This window comes from Rattus norvegicus, chromosome 12, assembly GCF_021556685.1.
Source record: "Rattus norvegicus strain SHRSP/BbbUtx chromosome 12, alternate assembly SHRSP_T2T, whole genome shotgun sequence".
Taxonomy (NCBI): Eukaryota; Metazoa; Chordata; class Mammalia; order Rodentia; family Muridae; genus Rattus; species Rattus norvegicus.
Genome location: NC_141545.1, coordinates 7,605,728 through 7,623,756, shown reverse-complemented (window position 1 = coordinate 7,623,756; position 18,029 = coordinate 7,605,728). Strand labels below are relative to the sequence as shown.

The window sequence follows — 18,029 nt, the reverse complement described above, 5'->3', positions numbered from 1 at the left end:
TTAGAGCTGATGTTGGCCATTAAGTCCTGCTGTGGTTTAGTCCCTGGAAGCTCTGGTTGGTTGGTGTTGTTGTTCATATGGGGTCTCAAGTCCCTTCAAGCTCTTTTAGTCCTTTCTCTGATTTCTTCAACTGGGGTCCTGCGCTCAGTTCACTGGTTTGTTGCTCGCATTCACCTATGTATCTGACGTATTCTGGCTGTGTCAATGAATAGTTTTATATTCCTTAAAAAAATGTCAGAAGAGCCTACAGCCATACCACCCGGAACGCGCCCGATCTCGTCTGATCTCGGAAGCTAAGCAGGGTCGGGCATGCTTAGTACGTGGATGGGAGACCACCTGGGATACCGGGTGCTGTAGGCTTTTGGGGGTTGGGGATTTAACTCAGTGGTAGAGCTCTTGCCAGGCAATCAAAATCAGGAGCTCAGGAGCTCAGGAGCTCAGGAGCTCAGGAGCTCAGGAGCTCAGGAGCTCAGGAGCTCAGGAGCTCAGGAGCTCAGGAGGAGATTTCAGGACAGCAGGGATACACAGTGAGACCATGTGCGTAACAAACCAACAGAAACCAAAACAACAAAGCAACCTTAAAAAACCCATCCCAAAACAAACCAAACCACACCAACAAACAGAAATAGACTTTACAACTTTTTTAAAAAAGATGTATTTCTTATATATAAGTACACTGTAGCTGTCTTCAGACATACCAGAAGAGGGCATCAGATCTCACTACAGATGGCTGTGAGACACCATGTCGTTGCTGGGATTTGAACTCAGAACCTCTGGAAGAGCAGTCAGTGCTCTTAACCACTAAGCCATCCTTCCAGCCCGACTTCACAACTTTTATTTTGCCTTTTTTTTTCCTTCCCCAGAGCTAAGGATCGAACCCAGGGCCTTGTGCTTGCTAGGCATGTGCCCTACGACTGAGTTAAATCCCCAACCCTAAAAATAGACTTTAAAAATGTCAGAGGAACCCCTCCTCTAGGATGTGCCTGAGCTGAATCACATAGGCGGGAGACTCTGCAGAATCCGCGGCCCTGAGCATCTGAGCGCGCTTCAAGTCTCCGATTAAATTTTAAAAATGGCCTCCAATAAAACTACATTGCAAAAATTGGGAAAAAAAAAAAACAGAATGGAAAGAGTAAAAGAGTTGAAGATGCTGAGCCTGAAGAATTTGTGGTAGAAAAAGTACTGAACCATTGTGTAGTGAACTATTTCGTGAAGTGGAAGGGGTTTACAGATGCCGATAATACTTGGGTACCAGGAGAAAATTTAGATTGTTCAGAATTAATTGAAGCACTTCTTCATTCTCGAAAAGCTGGTAAAGAAAACGATTGTCCAAAAAGGAAATCTTTATCTGATAGTGAATCCGATGAGAGCAAATCGAAGAAGAGAGATGCTGCTGACAAGCAAAGGAGGCGAATATGAAGTGGCCTCAGATTGTCATCGCCTTCTATGAGGAGTGGCTGATTTGGCATTCTTGTACCGAAATGAAGTACAATAATTGTTTGCATATATAAATACACAATATTATATATATATGTATATAAAAATATATATATATATATGAATGATCTGGATCTTGGGTTTTGAATTACTAGTGTGGATCAAAGAGCATCCTGATGAAAATCAAGTCTGATATGCTAGTTTTGAAAGCATTGGCAGTAGTTGGGAGATTTTTGGTTTTCGTTCTGCGTCAAAAGGCACTGACTCCTTTGAGCGAGTGAGAGCTCTCTGTAGTTGCTTCCTGTAACAGTAGAGTACTTGACACCATGTTGTATTTCCTCGGCTTGAAGAACAGCTTTTCTTAAACACTGGGGAGATTTTACAGTCATGACTCAAGTCAGAACTTATTTTTAACTGGGACACAGAAGGACCATTCTGGTTTGTGTGTGTGTGTGTGTGTGTGTGTGTGTGTGTGTGCGCACGCGTTTGTTTGTATGCAGTGTATGCATAAAACACTTACATAACCTGTCTGTTTTAGCTTGCTTTTAATACTCAAAAGAGCTGAACGTGAAAACACAGGTTGATGAGATGCCATCAGCCTGACCATTTTCCTGATACCATAACCTTTCGGATTAAGCAGAGTCTGTAATGTATTGGATAGTTTAAAAGCAAGCCCATCAGAATTGATGTATTATCAAATAAATACAGTAGTTTATTTTCATACCAACTCCACCTTCAGAAAACGGAATTAAACGAAGTAGTAGCTTGATTTAACAACAAGACTTGGCCTAGTGTGGTGGTGTGCACCTTTAATGCCAGAACTCTAGAGGCAGGTGGAGCTGTGATTTAAGAGGCCAGCTGATCTACAGAGGCAGGTCCGAGTCAGCTGTTCTGTGTAAAGGTTCCTCTGGTTGAAACATTCCTTTGTAGGAAGTTAAAATCTGTACTAAAAGGTTATGATTCATGGAATCTGTTTGATGTGGAAGTAGAATCATGGTTAGAGCTGATGTTGGCCATTAAGTCCTGCTGTGGTTTAGTCCCTGGAAGCTCTGGTTGGTTGGTGTTGTTGTTCATATGGGGTCTCAAGTCCCTTCCAGCTCTTTTAGTCCTTTCTCTGATTTCTTCAACTGGGGTCCTGCGCTCAGTTCACTGGTTTGTTGCTCGCATTCACCTATGTATCTGACGTATTCTGGCTGTGTCAATGAATAGTTTTATATTCCTTAAAAAAATGTCAGAAGAGCCTACAGCCATACCACCCGGAACGCGCCCGATCTCGTCTGATCTCGGAAGCTAAGCAGGGTCGGGCATGCTTAGTACGTGGATGGGAGACCACCTGGGATACCGGGTGCTGTAGGCTTTTGGGGGTTGGGGATTTAACTCAGTGGTAGAGCTCTTGCCAGGCAATCAAAATCAGGAGCTCAGGAGCTCAGGAGCTCAGGAGCTCAGGAGCTCAGGAGCGCAGGAGCTCAGGAGCTCAGGAGCTCAGGAGCGCAGGAGCTCAGGAGGAGATTTCAGGACAGCAGGGATACACAGTGAGACCATGTGCGTAACAAACCAACAGAAACCAAAACAACAAAGCAACCTTAAAAAACCCATCCCAAACCAAACCAAACCACACCAACAAACAGAAATAGACTTTACAACTTTTTTAAAAAAGATGTATTTCTTATATATAAGTACACTGTAGCTGTCTTCAGACACACCAGAAGAGGGCATCAGATCTCACTACAGATGGCTGTGAGACACCATGTCGTTGCTGGGATTTGAACTCAGAACCTCTGGAAGAGCAGTCAGTGCTCTTAACCACTAAGCCATCCTTCCAGCCCGACTTCACAACTTTTATTTTGCCTTTTTTTTTCCTTCCCCAGAGCTAAGGATCGAACCCAGGGCCTTGTGCTTGCTAGGCATGTGCCCTACGACTGAGTTAAATCCCCAACCCTAAAAATAGACTTTAAAAATGTCAGAGGAACCCCTCCTCTAGGATGTGCCTGAGCTGAATCACATAGGCGGGAGACTCTGCAGAATCCGCGGCCCTGAGCATCTGAGCGCGCTTCAAGTCTCCGATTAAATTTTAAAAATGGCCTCCAATAAAACTACATTGCAAAAATTGGGAAAAAAAAAAAAACAGAATGGAAAGAGTAAAAGAGTTGAAGATGCTGAGCCTGAAGAATTTGTGGTAGAAAAAGTACTGAACCATTGTGTAGTGAACTATTTCGTGAAGTGGAAGGGGTTTACAGATGCCGATAATACTTGGGTACCAGGAGAAAATTTAGATTGTTCAGAATTAATTGAAGCACTTCTTCATTCTCGAAAAGCTGGTAAAGAAAACGATTGTCCAAAAAGGAAATCTTTATCTGATAGTGAATCCGATGAGAGCAAATCGAAGAAGAGAGATGCTGCTGACAAGCAAAGGAGGCGAATATGAAGTGGCCTCAGATTGTCATCGCCTTCTATGAGGAGTGGCTGATTTGGCATTCTTGTACCGAAATGAAGTACAATAATTGTTTGCATATATAAATACACAATATTATATATATATGTATATAAAAATATATATATATATATATATGAATGATCTGGATCTTGGGTTTTGAATTACTAGTGTGGATCAAAGAGCATCCTGATGAAAATCAAGTCTGATATGCTAGTTTTGAAAGCATTGGCAGTAGTTGGGAGATTTTTGGTTTTCGTTCTGCGTCAAAAGGCACTGACTCCTTTGAGCGAGTGAGAGCTCTCTGTAGTTGCTTCCTGTAACAGTAGAGTACTTGACACCATGTTGTATTTCCTCGGCTTGAAGAACAGCTTTTCTTAAACACTGGGGAGATTTTACAGTCATGACTCAAGTCAGAACTTATTTTTAACTGGGACACAGAAGGACCATTCTGGTTTGTGTGTGTGTGTGTGTGTGTGTGTGTGTGTGTGTGCGCGCGCGTTTGTTTGTATGCAGTGTATGCATAAAACACTTACATAACCTGTCTGTTTTAGCTTGCTTTTAATACTCAAAAGAGCTGAACGTGAAAACACAGGTTGATGAGAGGCCATCAGCCTGACCATTTTCCTGATACCATAACCTTTCGGATTAAGCAGAGTCTGTAATGTATTGGATAGTTTAAAAGCAAGCCCATCAGAATTGATGTATTATCAAATAAATACAGTAGTTTATTTTCATACCAACTCCACCTTCAGAAAACGGAATTAAACGAAGTAGTAGCTTGATTTAACAACAAGACTTGGCCTAGTGTGGTGGTGTGCACCTTTAATGCCAGAACTCTAGAGGCAGGTGGAGCTGTGATTTAAGAGGCCAGCTGATCTACAGAGGCAGGTCCGAGTCAGCTGTTCTGTGTAAAGGTTCCTCTGGTTGAAACATTCCTTTGTAGGAAGTTAAAATCTGTACTAAAAGGTTATGATTCATGGAATCTGTTTGATGTGGAAGTAGAATCATGGTTAGAGCTGATGTTGGCCATTAAGTCCTGCTGTGGTTTAGTCCCTGGAAGCTCTGGTTGGTTGGTGTTGTTGTTCATATGGGGTCTCAAGTCCCTTCAAGCTCTTTTAGTCCTTTCTCTGATTTCTTCAACTGGGGTCCTTCGCTCAGTTCACTGGTTTGTTGCTCGCATTCACCTATGTATCTGCCGTATTCTGGCTGTGTCAATGAATAGTTTTATATTCCTTAAAAAAATGTCAGAAGAGCCTACAGCCATACCACCCGGAACGCGCCCGATCTCGTCTGATCTCGGAAGCTAAGCAGGGTCGGGCATGCTTAGTACGTGGATGGGAGACGACCTGGGATACCGGGTGCTGTAGGCTTTTGGGGGTTGGGGATTTAACTCAGTGGTAGAGCTCTTGCCAGGCAATCAAAATCAGGAGCTCAGGAGCTCAGGAGCTCAGGAGCTCAGGAGCTCAGGAGCTCAGGAGCTCAGGAGCTCAGGAGGAGATTTCAGGACAGCAGGGATACACAGTGAGACCATGTGCGTAACAAACCAACAGAAACCAAAACAACAAAGCAACCTTAAAAAACCCATCCCAAAACAAACCAAACCACACCAACAAACAGAAATAGACTTTACAACTTTTTTAAAAAAGATGTATTTCTTATATATAAGTACACTGTAGCTGTCTTCAGACACACCAGAAGAGGGCATCAGATCTCACTACAGATGGCTGTGAGACACCATGTCGTTGCTGGGATTTGAACTCAGAACCTCTGGAAGAGCAGTCAGTGCTCTTAACCACTAAGCCATCCTTCCAGCCCGACTTTACAACTTTTATTTTGCCTTTTTTTTTCCTTCCCCAGAGCTAAGGATCGAACCCAGGGCCTTGTGCTTGCTAGGCATGTGCCCTACGACTGAGTTAAATCCCCAACCCTAAAAATAGACTTTAAAAATGTCAGAGGAACCCCTCCTCTAGGATGTGCCTGAGCTGAATCACATAGGCGGGAGACTCTGCAGAATCCGCGGCCCTGAGCATCTGAGCGCGCTTCAAGTCTCCGATTAAATTTTAAAAATGGCCTCCAATAAAACTACATTGCAAAAATTGGGAAAAAAAAAACAGAATGGAAAGAGTAAAAGAGTTGAAGATGCTGAGCCTGAAGAATTTGTGGTAGAAAAAGTACTGAACCATTGTGTAGTGAACTATTTCGTGAAGTGGAAGGGGTTTACAGATGCCGATAATACTTGGGTACCAGGAGAAAATTTAGATTGTCCAGAATTAATTGAAGCACTTCTTCATTCTCGAAAAGCTGGTAAAGAAAACGATTGTCCAAAAAGGAAATCTTTATCTGATAGTGAATCCGATGAGAGCAAATCGAAGAAGAGAGATGCTGCTGACAAGCAAAGGAGGCGAATATGAAGTGGCCTCAGATTGTCATCGCCTTCTATGAGGAGTGGCTGATTTGGCATTCTTGTACCGAAATGAAGTACAATAATTGTTTGCATATATAAATACACAATATTATATATATATGTATATAAAAATATATATATATATATATGAATGATCTGGATCTTGGGTTTTGAATTACTAGTGTGGATCAAAGAGCATCCTGATGAAAATCAAGTCTGATATGCTAGTTTTGAAAGCATTGGCAGTAGTTGGGAGATTTTTGGTTTTCGTTCTGCGTCAAAAGGCACTGACTCCTTTGAGCGAGTGAGAGCTCTCTGTAGTTGCTTCCTGTAACAGTAGAGTACTTGACACCATGTTGTATTTCCTCGGCTTGAAGAACAGCTTTTCTTAAACACTGGGGAGATTTTACAGTCATGACTCAAGTCAGAACTTATTTTTAACTGGGACACAGAAGGACCATTCTGGTTTGTGTGTGTGTGTGTGTGTGTGTGTGTGTGTGTGTGTGCGCGCGCGTTTGTTTGTATGCAGTGTATGCATAAAACACTTACATAACCTGTCTGTTTTAGCTTGCTTTTAATACTCAAAAGAGCTGAACGTGAAAACACAGGTTGATGAGAGGCCATCAGCCTGACCATTTTCCTGATACCATAACCTTTCGGATTAAGCAGAGTCTGTAATGTATTGGATAGTTTAAAAGCAAGCCCATCAGAATTGATGTATTATCAAATAAATACAGTAGTTTATTTTCATACCAACTCCACCTTCAGAAAACGGAATTAAACGAAGTAGTAGCTTGATTTAACAACAAGACTTGGCCTAGTGTGGTGGTGTGCACCTTTAATGCCAGAACTCTAGAGGCAGGTGGAGCTGTGATTTAAGAGGCCAGCTGATCTACAGAGGCAGGTCCGAGTCAGCTGTTCTGTGTAAAGGTTCCTCTGGTTGAAACATTCCTTTGTAGGAAGTTAAAATCTGTACTAAAAGGTTATGATTCATGGAATCTGTTTGATGTGGAAGTAGAATCATGGTTAGAGCTGATGTTGGCCATTAAGTCCTGCTGTGGTTTAGTCCCTGGAAGCTCTGGTTGGTTGGTGTTGTTGTTCATATGGGGTCTCAAGTCCCTTCAAGCTCTTTTAGTCCTTTCTCTGATTTCTTCAACTGGGGTCCTTCGCTCAGTTCACTGGTTTGTTGCTCGCATTCACCTATGTATCTGCCGTATTCTGGCTGTGTCAATGAATAGTTTTATATTCCTTAAAAAAATGTCAGAAGAGCCTACAGCCATACCACCCGGAACGCGCCCGATCTCGTCTGATCTCGGAAGCTAAGCAGGGTCGGGCATGCTTAGTACGTGGATGGGAGACGACCTGGGATACCGGGTGCTGTAGGCTTTTGGGGGTTGGGGATTTAACTCAGTGGTAGAGCTCTTGCCAGGCAATCAAAATCAGGAGCTCAGGAGCTCAGGAGCTCAGGAGCTCAGGAGCTCAGGAGCTCAGGAGCTCAGGAGCTCAGGAGCTCAGGAGCTCAGGAGCTCAGGAGGAGATTTCAGGACAGCAGGGATACACAGTGAGACCATGTGCGTAACAAACCAACAGAAACCAAAACAACAAAGCAACCTTAAAAAACCCATCCCAAAACAAACCAAACCACACCAACAAACAGAAATAGACTTTACAACTTTTTTAAAAAAGATGTATTTCTTATATATAAGTACACTGTAGCTGTCTTCAGACACACCAGAAGAGGGCATCAGATCTCACTACAGATGGCTGTGAGACACCATGTCGTTGCTGGGATTTGAACTCAGAACCTCTGGAAGAGCAGTCAGTGCTCTTAACCACTAAGCCATCCTTCCAGCCCGACTTTACAACTTTTATTTTGCCTTTTTTTTTCCTTCCCCAGAGCTAAGGATCGAACCCAGGGCCTTGTGCTTGCTAGGCATGTGCCCTACGACTGAGTTAAATCCCCAACCCTAAAAATAGACTTTAAAAATGTCAGAGGAACCCCTCCTCTAGGATGTGCCTGAGCTGAATCACATAGGCGGGAGACTCTGCAGAATCCGCGGCCCTGAGCATCTGAGCGCGCTTCAAGTCTCCGATTAAATTTTAAAAATGGCCTCCAATAAAACTACATTGCAAAAATTGGGAAAAAAAAAACAGAATGGAAAGAGTAAAAGAGTTGAAGATGCTGAGCCTGAAGAATTTGTGGTAGAAAAAGTACTGAACCATTGTGTAGTGAACTATTTCGTGAAGTGGAAGGGGTTTACAGATGCCGATAATACTTGGGTACCAGGAGAAAATTTAGATTGTCCAGAATTAATTGAAGCACTTCTTCATTCTCGAAAAGCTGGTAAAGAAAACGATTGTCCAAAAAGGAAATCTTTATCTGATAGTGAATCCGATGAGAGCAAATCGAAGAAGAGAGATGCTGCTGACAAGCAAAGGAGGCGAATATGAAGTGGCCTCAGATTGTCATCGCCTTCTATGAGGAGTGGCTGATTTGGCATTCTTGTACCGAAATGAAGTACAATAATTGTTTGCATATATAAATACACAATATTATATATATGTATATAAAAATATATATATATATATGAATGATCTGGATCTTGGGTTTTGAATTACTAGTGTGGATCAAAGAGCATCCTGATGAAAATCAAGTCTGATATGCTAGTTTTGAAAGCATTGGCAGTAGTTGGGAGATTTTTGGTTTTCGTTCTGCGTCAAAAGGCACTGACTCCTTTGAGCGAGTGAGAGCTCTCTGTAGTTGCTTCCTGTAACAGTAGAGTACTTGACACCATGTTGTATTTCCTCGGCTTGAAGAACAGCTTTTCTTAAACACTGGGGAGATTTTACAGTCATGACTCAAGTCAGAACTTATTTTTAACTGGGACACAGAAGGACCATTCTGGTTTGTGTGTGTGTGTGTGTGTGTGTGTGTGTGTGTGTGTGCGCGCGCGTCTGTTTGTATGCAGTGTATGCATAAAACACTTACATAACCTGTCTGTTTTAGCTTGCTTTTAATACTCAAAAGAGCTGAACGTGAAAACACAGGTTGATGAGAGGCCATCAGCCTGACCATTTTCCTGATACCATAACCTTTCGGATTAAGCAGAGTCTGTAATGTATTGGATAGTTTAAAAGCAAGCCCATCAGAATTGATGTATTATCAAATAAATACAGTAGTTTATTTTCATACCAACTCCACCTTCAGAAAACGGAATTAAACGAAGTAGTAGCTTGATTTAACAACAAGACTTGGCCTAGTGTGGTGGTGTGCACCTTTAATGCCAGAACTCTAGAGGCAGGTGGAGCTGTGATTTAAGAGGCCAGCTGATCTACAGAGGCAGGTCCGAGTCAGCTGTTCTGTGTAAAGGTTCCTCTGGTTGAAACATTCCTTTGTAGGAAGTTAAAATCTGTACTAAAAGGTTATGATTCATGGAATCTGTTTGATGTGGAAGTAGAATCATGGTTAGAGCTGATGTTGGCCATTAAGTCCTGCTGTGGTTTAGTCCCTGGAAGCTCTGGTTGGTTGGTGTTGTTGTTCATATGGGGTCTCAAGTCCCTTCAAGCTCTTTTAGTCCTTTCTCTGATTTCTTCAACTGGGGTCCTTCGCTCAGTTCACTGGTTTGTTGCTCGCATTCACCTATGTATCTGCCGTATTCTGGCTGTGTCAATGAATAGTTTTATATTCCTTAAAAAAATGTCAGAAGAGCCTACAGCCATACCACCCGGAACGCGCCCGATCTCGTCTGATCTCGGAAGCTAAGCAGGGTCGGGCATGCTTAGTACGTGGATGGGAGACGACCTGGGATACCGGGTGCTGTAGGCTTTTGGGGGTTGGGGATTTAACTCAGTGGTAGAGCTCTTGCCAGGCAATCAAAATCAGGAGCTCAGGAGCTCAGGAGCTCAGGAGCTCAGGAGCTCAGGAGCTCAGGAGCTCAGGAGCTCAGGAGGAGATTTCAGGACAGCAGGGATACACAGTGAGACCATGTGCGTAACAAACCAACAGAAACCAAAACAACAAAGCAACCTTAAAAAACCCATCCCAAAACAAACCAAACCACACCAACAAACAGAAATAGACTTTACAACTTTTTTAAAAAAGATGTATTTCTTATATATAAGTACACTGTAGCTGTCTTCAGACACACCAGAAGAGGGCATCAGATCTCACTACAGATGGCTGTGAGACACCATGTCGTTGCTGGGATTTGAACTCAGAACCTCTGGAAGAGCAGTCAGTGCTCTTAACCACTAAGCCATCCTTCCAGCCCGACTTTACAACTTTTATTTTGCCTTTTTTTTTCCTTCCCCAGAGCTAAGGATCGAACCCAGGGCCTTGTGCTTGCTAGGCATGTGCCCTACGACTGAGTTAAATCCCCAACCCTAAAAATAGACTTTAAAAATGTCAGAGGAACCCCTCCTCTAGGATGTGCCTGAGCTGAAGCACATAGGCGGGAGACTCTGCAGAATCCGCGGCCCTGAGCATCTGAGCGCGCTTCAAGTCTCCGATTAAATTTTAAAAATGGCCTCCAATAAAACTACATTGCAAAAATTGGGAAAAAAAAAACAGAATGGAAAGAGTAAAAGAGTTGAAGATGCTGAGCCTGAAGAATTTGTGGTAGAAAAAGTACTGAACCATTGTGTAGTGAACTATTTCGTGAAGTGGAAGGGGTTTACAGATGCCGATAATACTTGGGTACCAGGAGAAAATTTAGATTGTCCAGAATTAATTGAAGCACTTCTTCATTCTCGAAAAGCTGGTAAAGAAAACGATTGTCCAAAAAGGAAATCTTTATCTGATAGTGAATCCGATGAGAGCAAATCGAAGAAGAGAGATGCTGCTGACAAGCAAAGGAGGCGAATATGAAGTGGCCTCAGATTGTCATCGCCTTCTATGAGGAGTGGCTGATTTGGCATTCTTGTACCGAAATGAAGTACAATAATTGTTTGCATATATAAATACACAATATTATATATATATATGTATATAAAATATACATATATATATATATATATATATATATATGAATGATCTGGATCTTGGGTTTTGAATTACTAGTGTGGATCAAAGAGCATCCTGATGAAAATCAAGTCTGATATGCTAGTTTTGAAAGCATTGGCAGTAGTTGGGAGATTTTTGGTTTTCGTTCTGCGTCAAAAGGCACTGACTCCTTTGAGCGAGTGAGAGCTCTCTGTAGTTGCTTCCTGTAACAGTAGAGTACTTGACACCATGTTGTATTTCCTCGGCTTGAAGAACAGCTTTTCTTAAACACTGGGGAGATTTTACAGTCATGACTCAAGTCAGAACTTATTTTTAACTGGGACACAGAAGGACCATTCTGGTTTGTGTGTGTGTGTGTGTTTGTGTGTGTGTGTGTGTGTGTGTGTGTGCGCGCGTTTGTTTGTATGCAGTGTATGCATAAAACACTTACATAACCTGTCTGTTTTAGCTTGCTTTTAATACTCAAAAGAGCTGAACGTGAAAACACAGGTTGATGAGAGGCCATCAGCCTGACCATTTTCCTGATACCATAACCTTTCGGATTAAGCAGAGTCTGTAATGTATTGGATAGTTTAAAAGCAAGCCCATCAGAATTGATGTATTATCAAATAAATACAGTAGTTTATTTTCATACCAACTCCACCTTCAGAAAACGGAATTAAACGAAGTAGTAGCTTGATTTAACAACAAGACTTGGCCTAGTGTGGTGGTGTGCACCTTTAATGCCAGAACTCTAGAGGCAGGTGGAGCTGTGATTTAAGAGGCCAGCTGATCTACAGAGGCAGGTCCGAGTCAGCTGTTCTGTGTAAAGGTTCCTCTGGTTGAACCATTCCTTTGTAGGAAGTTAAAATCTGTACTAAAAGGTTATGATTCATGGAATCTGTTTGATGTGGAAGTAGAATCATGGTTAGAGCTGATGTTGGCCATTAAGTCCTGCTGTGGTTTAGTCCCTGGAAGCTCTGGTTGGTTGGTGTTGTTGTTCATATGGGGTCTCAAGTCCCTTCAAGCTCTTTTAGTCCTTTCTCTGATTTCTTCAACTGGGGTCCTGCGCTCAGTTCACTGGTTTGTTGCTCGCATTCACCTATGTATCTGCCGTATTCTGGCTGTGTCAATGAATAGTTTTATATTCCTTAAAAAAATGTCAGAAGAGCCTACAGCCATACCACCCGGAACGCGCCCGATCTCGTCTGATCTCGGAAGCTAAGCAGGGTCGGGCATGCTTAGTACGTGGATGGGAGACCACCTGGGATACCGGGTGCTGTAGGCTTTTGGGGGTTGGGGATTTAACTCAGTGGTAGAGCTCTTGCCAGGCAATCAAAATCAGGAGCTCAGGAGCTCAGGAGGAGCTCAGGAGGAGCTCAGGAGGAGCTCAGGAGGAGCTCAGGAGGAGCTCAGGAGGAGCTCAGGAGGAGCTCAGGAGGAGCTCAGGAGGAGCTCAGGAGGAGCTCAGGAGGAGCTCAGGAGGAGCTCAGGAGGAGCTCAGGAGGAGCTCAGGAGCTCAGGAGCTCAGGAGGAGATTTCAGGACAGCAGGGATACACAGTGAGACCATGTGCGTAACAAACCAACAGAAACCAAAACAACAAAGCAACCTTAAAAAACCCATCCCAAAACAAACCAAACCACACCAACAAACAGAAATAGACTTTACAACTTTTTTAAAAAAGATGTATTTCTTATATATAAGTACACTGTAGCTGTCTTCAGACACACCAGAAGAGGGCATCAGATCTCACTACAGATGGCTGTGAGACACCATGTCGTTGCTGGGATTTGAACTCAGAACCTCTGGAAGAGCAGTCAGTGCTCTTAACCACTAAGCCATCCTTCCAGCCCGACTTCACAACTTTTATTTTGCCTTTTTTTTTCCTTCCCCAGAGCTAAGGATCGAACCCAGGGCCTTGTGCTTGCTAGGCATGTGCCCTACGACTGAGTTAAATCCCCAACCCTAAAAATAGACTTTAAAAATGTCAGAGGAACCCCTCCTCTAGGATGTGCCTGAGCTGAATCACATAGGCGGGAGACTCTGCAGAATCCGCGGCCCTGAGCATCTGAGCGCGCTTCAAGTCTCCGATTAAATTTTAAAAATGGCCTCCAATAAAACTACATTGCAAAAATTGGGAAAAAAAAAAACAGAATGGAAAGAGTAAAAGAGTTGAAGATGCTGAGCCTGAAGAATTTGTGGTAGAAAAAGTACTGAACCATTGTGTAGTGAACTATTTCGTGAAGTGGAAGGGGTTTACAGATGCCGATAATACTTGGGTACCAGGAGAAAATTTAGATTGTCCAGAATTAATTGAAGCACTTCTTCATTCTCGAAAAGCTGGTAAAGAAAACGATTGTCCAAAAAGGAAATCTTTATCTGATAGTGAATCCGATGAGAGCAAATCGAAGAAGAGAGATGCTGCTGACAAGCAAAGGAGGCGAATATGAAGTGGCCTCAGATTGTCATCGCCTTCTATGAGGAGTGGCTGATTTGGCATTCTTGTACCGAAATGAAGTACAATAATTGTTTGCATATATAAATACACAATATTATATATATGTATATAAAATATATATATATATATATATATATATATATATATATATGAATGATCTGGATCTTGGGTTTTGAATTACTAGTGTGGATCAAAGAGCATCCTGATGAAAATCAAGTCTGATATGCTAGTTTTGAAAGCATTGGCAGTAGTTGGGAGATTTTTGGTTTTCGTTCTGCGTCAAAAGGCACTGACTCCTTTGAGCGAGTGAGAGCTCTCTGTAGTTGCTTCCTGTAACAGTAGAGTACTTGACACCATGTTGTATTTCCTCGGCTTGAAGAACAGCTTTTCTTAAACACTGGGGAGATTTTACAGTCATGACTCAAGTCAGAACTTATTTTTAACTGGGACACAGAAGGACCATTCTGGTGTGTGTGTGTGTGTGTGTGTGTGTGTGTGTGTGTGTGTGCGCGCGCGTTTGTTTGTACGCAGTGTATGCATAAAACACTTACATAACCTGTCTGTTTTAGCTTGCTTTTAATACTCAAAAGAGCTGAACGTGAAAACACAGGTTGATGAGAGGCCATCAGCCTGACCATTTTCCTGATACCATAACCTTTCGGATTAAGCAGAGTCTGTAATGTATTGGATAGTTTAAAAGCAAGCCCATCAGAATTGATGTATTATCAAATAAATACAGTAGTTTATTTTCATACCAACTCCACCTTCAGAAAACGGAATTAAACGAAGTAGTAGCTTGATTTAACAACAAGACTTGGCCTAGTGTGGTGTTGTGCACCTTTAATGCCAGAACTCTAGAGGCAGGTGGAGCTGTGATTTAAGAGGCCAGCTGATCTACAGAGGCAGGTCCGAGTCAGCTGTTCCGTGTAAAGTTTCCTCTGGTTGAAACATTCCTTTGTAGGAAGTTAAAATCTGTACTAAAAGGTTATGATTCATGGAATCTGTTTGATGTGGAAGTAGAATCATGGTTAGAGCTGAGGTTGGCCATTAAGTCCTGCTGTGGTTTAGTCCCTGGAAGCTCTGGTTGGTTGGTGTTGTTGTTCATATGGGGTCTCAAGTCCCTTCAAGCTCTTTTAGTCCTTTCTCTGATTTCTTCAACTGGGGTCCTGCGCTCAGTTCACTGGTTTGTTGCTCGCATTCACCTATGTATCTGCCGTATTCTGGCTGTGTCAATGAATAGTTTTATATTCCTTAAAAAAATGTCAGAAGAGCCTACAGCCATACCACCCGGAACGCGCCCGATCTCGTCTGATCTCGGAAGCTAAGCAGGGTCGGGCATGCTTAGTACGTGGATGGGAGACGACCTGGGATACCGGGTGCTGTAGGCTTTTGGGGGTTGGGGATTTAACTCAGTGGTAGAGCTCTTGCCAGGCAATCAAAATCAGGAGCTCAGGAGCTCAGGAGCTCAGGAGCTCAGGAGCTCAGGAGCTCAGGAGCTCAGGAGCTCAGGAGGAGATTTCAGGACAGCAGGGATACACAGTGAGACCATGTGCGTAACAAACCAACAGAAACCAAAACAACAAAGCAACCTTAAAAAACCCATCCCAAAACAAACCAAACCACACCAACAAACAGAAATAGACTTTACAACTTTTTTAAAAAAGATGTATTTCTTATATATAAGTACACTGTAGCTGTCTTCAGACACACCAGAAGAGGGCATCAGATCTCACTACAGATGGCTGTGAGACACCATGTCGTTGCTGGGATTTGAACTCAGAACCTCTGGAAGAGCAGTCAGTGCTCTTAACCACTAAGCCATCCTTCCAGCCCGACTTTACAACTTTTATTTTGCCTTTTTTTTTCCTTCCCCAGAGCTAAGGATCGAACCCAGGGCCTTGTGCTTGCTAGGCATGTGCCCTACGACTGAGTTAAATCCCCAACCCTAAAAATAGACTTTAAAAATGTCAGAGGAACCCCTCCTCTAGGATGTGCCTGAGCTGAAGCACATAGGCGGGAGACTCTGCAGAATCCGCGGCCCTGAGCATCTGAGCGCGCTTCAAGTCTCCGATTAAATTTTAAAAATGGCCTCCAATAAAACTACATTGCAAAAATTGGGAAAAAAAAAAACAGAATGGAAAGAGTAAAAGAGTTGAAGATGCTGAGCCTGAAGAATTTGTGGTAGAAAAAGTACTGAACCATTGTGTAGTGAACTATTTCGTGAAGTGGAAGGGGTTTACAGATGCCGATAATACTTGGGTACCAGGAGAAAATTTAGATTGTCCAGAATTAATTGAAGCACTTCTTCATTCTCGAAAAGCTGGTAAAGAAAACGATTGTCCAAAAAGGAAATCTTTATCTGATAGTGAATCCGATGAGAGCAAATCGAAGAAGAGAGATGCTGCTGACAAGCAAAGGAGGCGAATATGAAGTGGCCTCAGATTGTCATCGCCTTCTATGAGGAGTGGCTGATTTGGCATTCTTGTACCGAAATGAAGTACAATAATTGTTTGCATATATAAATACACAATATTATATATATATATGTATATAAAATATACATATATATATATATATATATATATATGAATGATCTGGATCTTGGGTTTTGAATTACTAGTGTGGATCAAAGAGCATCCTGATGAAAATCAAGTCTGATATGCTAGTTTTGAAAGCATTGGCAGTAGTTGGGAGATTTTTGGTTTTCGTTCTGCGTCAAAAGGCACTGACTCCTTTGAGCGAGTGAGAGCTCTCTGTAGTTGCTTCCTGTAACAGTAGAGTACTTGACACCATGTTGTATTTCCTCGGCTTGAAGAACAGCTTTTCTTAAACACTGGGGAGATTTTACAGTCATGACTCAAGTCAGAACTTATTTTTAACTGGGACACAGAAGGACCATTCTGGTTTGTGTGTGTGTGTGTGTTTGTGTGTGTGTGTGTGTGTGTGTGTGTGTGTGCGCGCGTTTGTTTGTATGCAGTGTATGCATAAAACACTTACATAACCTGTCTGTTTTAGCTTGCTTTTAATACTCAAAAGAGCTGAACGTGAAAACACAGGTTGATGAGAGGCCATCAGCCTGACCATTTTCCTGATACCATAACCTTTCGGATTAAGCAGAGTCTGTAATGTATTGGATAGTTTAAAAGCAAGCCCATCAGAATTGATGTATTATCAAATAAATACAGTAGTTTATTTTCATACCAACTCCACCTTCAGAAAACGGAATTAAACGAAGTAGTAGCTTGATTTAACAACAAGACTTGGCCTAGTGTGGTGGTGTGCACCTTTAATGCCAGAACTCTAGAGGCAGGTGGAGCTGTGATTTAAGAGGCCAGCTGATCTACAGAGGCAGGTCCGAGTCAGCTGTTCTGTGTAAAGGTTCCTCTGGTTGAACCATTCCTTTGTAGGAAGTTAAAATCTGTACTAAAAGGTTATGATTCATGGAATCTGTTTGATGTGGAAGTAGAATCATGGTTAGAGCTGATGTTGGCCATTAAGTCCTGCTGTGGTTTAGTCCCTGGAAGCTCTGGTTGGTTGGTGTTGTTGTTCATATGGGGTCTCAAGTCCCTTCAAGCTCTTTTAGTCCTTTCTCTGATTTCTTCAACTGGGGTCCTGCGCTCAGTTCACTGGTTTGTTGCTCGCATTCACCTATGTATCTGCCGTATTCTGGCTGTGTCAATGAATAGTTTTATATTCCTTAAAAAAATGTCAGAAGAGCCTACAGCCATACCACCCGGAACGCGCCCGATCTCGTCTGATCTCGGAAGCTAAGCAGGGTCGGGCATGCTTAGTACGTGGATGGGAGACCACCTGGGATACCGGGTGCTGTAGGCTTTTGGGGGTTGGGGATTTAACTCAGTGGTAGAGCTCTTGCCAGGCAATCAAAATCAGGAGCTCAGGAGGAGCTCAGGAGGAGCTCAGGAGGAGCTCAGGAGGAGCTCAGGAGGAGCTCAGGAGGAGCTCAGGAGGAGCTCAGGAGGAGCTCAGGAGGAGCTCAGGAGGAGCTCAGGAGGAGCTCAGGAGGAGCTCAGGAGGAGCTCAGGAGGAGCTCAGGAGGAGCTCAGGAGCTCAGGAGCTCAGGAGGAGATTTCAGGACAGCAGGGATACACAGTGAGACCATGTGCGTAACAAACCAACAGAAACCAAAACAACAAAGCAACCTTAAAAAACCCATCCCAAAACAAACCAAACCACACCAACAAACAGAAATAGACTTTACAACTTTTTTAAAAAAGATGTATTTCTTATATATAAGTACACTGTAGCTGTCTTCAGACACACCAGAAGAGGGCATCAGATCTCACTACAGATGG

General features: G+C 42.8%; 8 pseudogenes; all 8 read left to right on the top strand.

Annotated features, from left to right (window-relative positions):
- The first annotated feature begins 242 nt into the window (after positions 1 to 242).
- On the top strand, positions 243 to 360 carry LOC148002062 (5S ribosomal RNA; annotated as a pseudogene).
- A 2,316-nt stretch (positions 361 to 2,676) lies between these two features.
- On the top strand, positions 2,677 to 2,794 carry LOC148002061 (5S ribosomal RNA; annotated as a pseudogene).
- A 2,329-nt stretch (positions 2,795 to 5,123) lies between these two features.
- Positions 5,124 to 5,241, top strand: LOC148002060 (5S ribosomal RNA; annotated as a pseudogene).
- Positions 5,242 to 7,543: 2,302 nt separating this feature from the next.
- LOC148002059 (5S ribosomal RNA) lies at positions 7,544 to 7,661 on the top strand (annotated as a pseudogene).
- A 2,322-nt stretch (positions 7,662 to 9,983) lies between these two features.
- On the top strand, positions 9,984 to 10,101 carry LOC148002058 (5S ribosomal RNA; annotated as a pseudogene).
- A 2,325-nt stretch (positions 10,102 to 12,426) lies between these two features.
- On the top strand, positions 12,427 to 12,544 carry LOC148002057 (5S ribosomal RNA; annotated as a pseudogene).
- Positions 12,545 to 14,986: 2,442 nt separating this feature from the next.
- LOC148002056 (5S ribosomal RNA) lies at positions 14,987 to 15,104 on the top strand (annotated as a pseudogene).
- A 2,328-nt stretch (positions 15,105 to 17,432) lies between these two features.
- LOC148002055 (5S ribosomal RNA) lies at positions 17,433 to 17,550 on the top strand (annotated as a pseudogene).
- Positions 17,551 to 18,029: the final 479 nt, after the last annotated feature.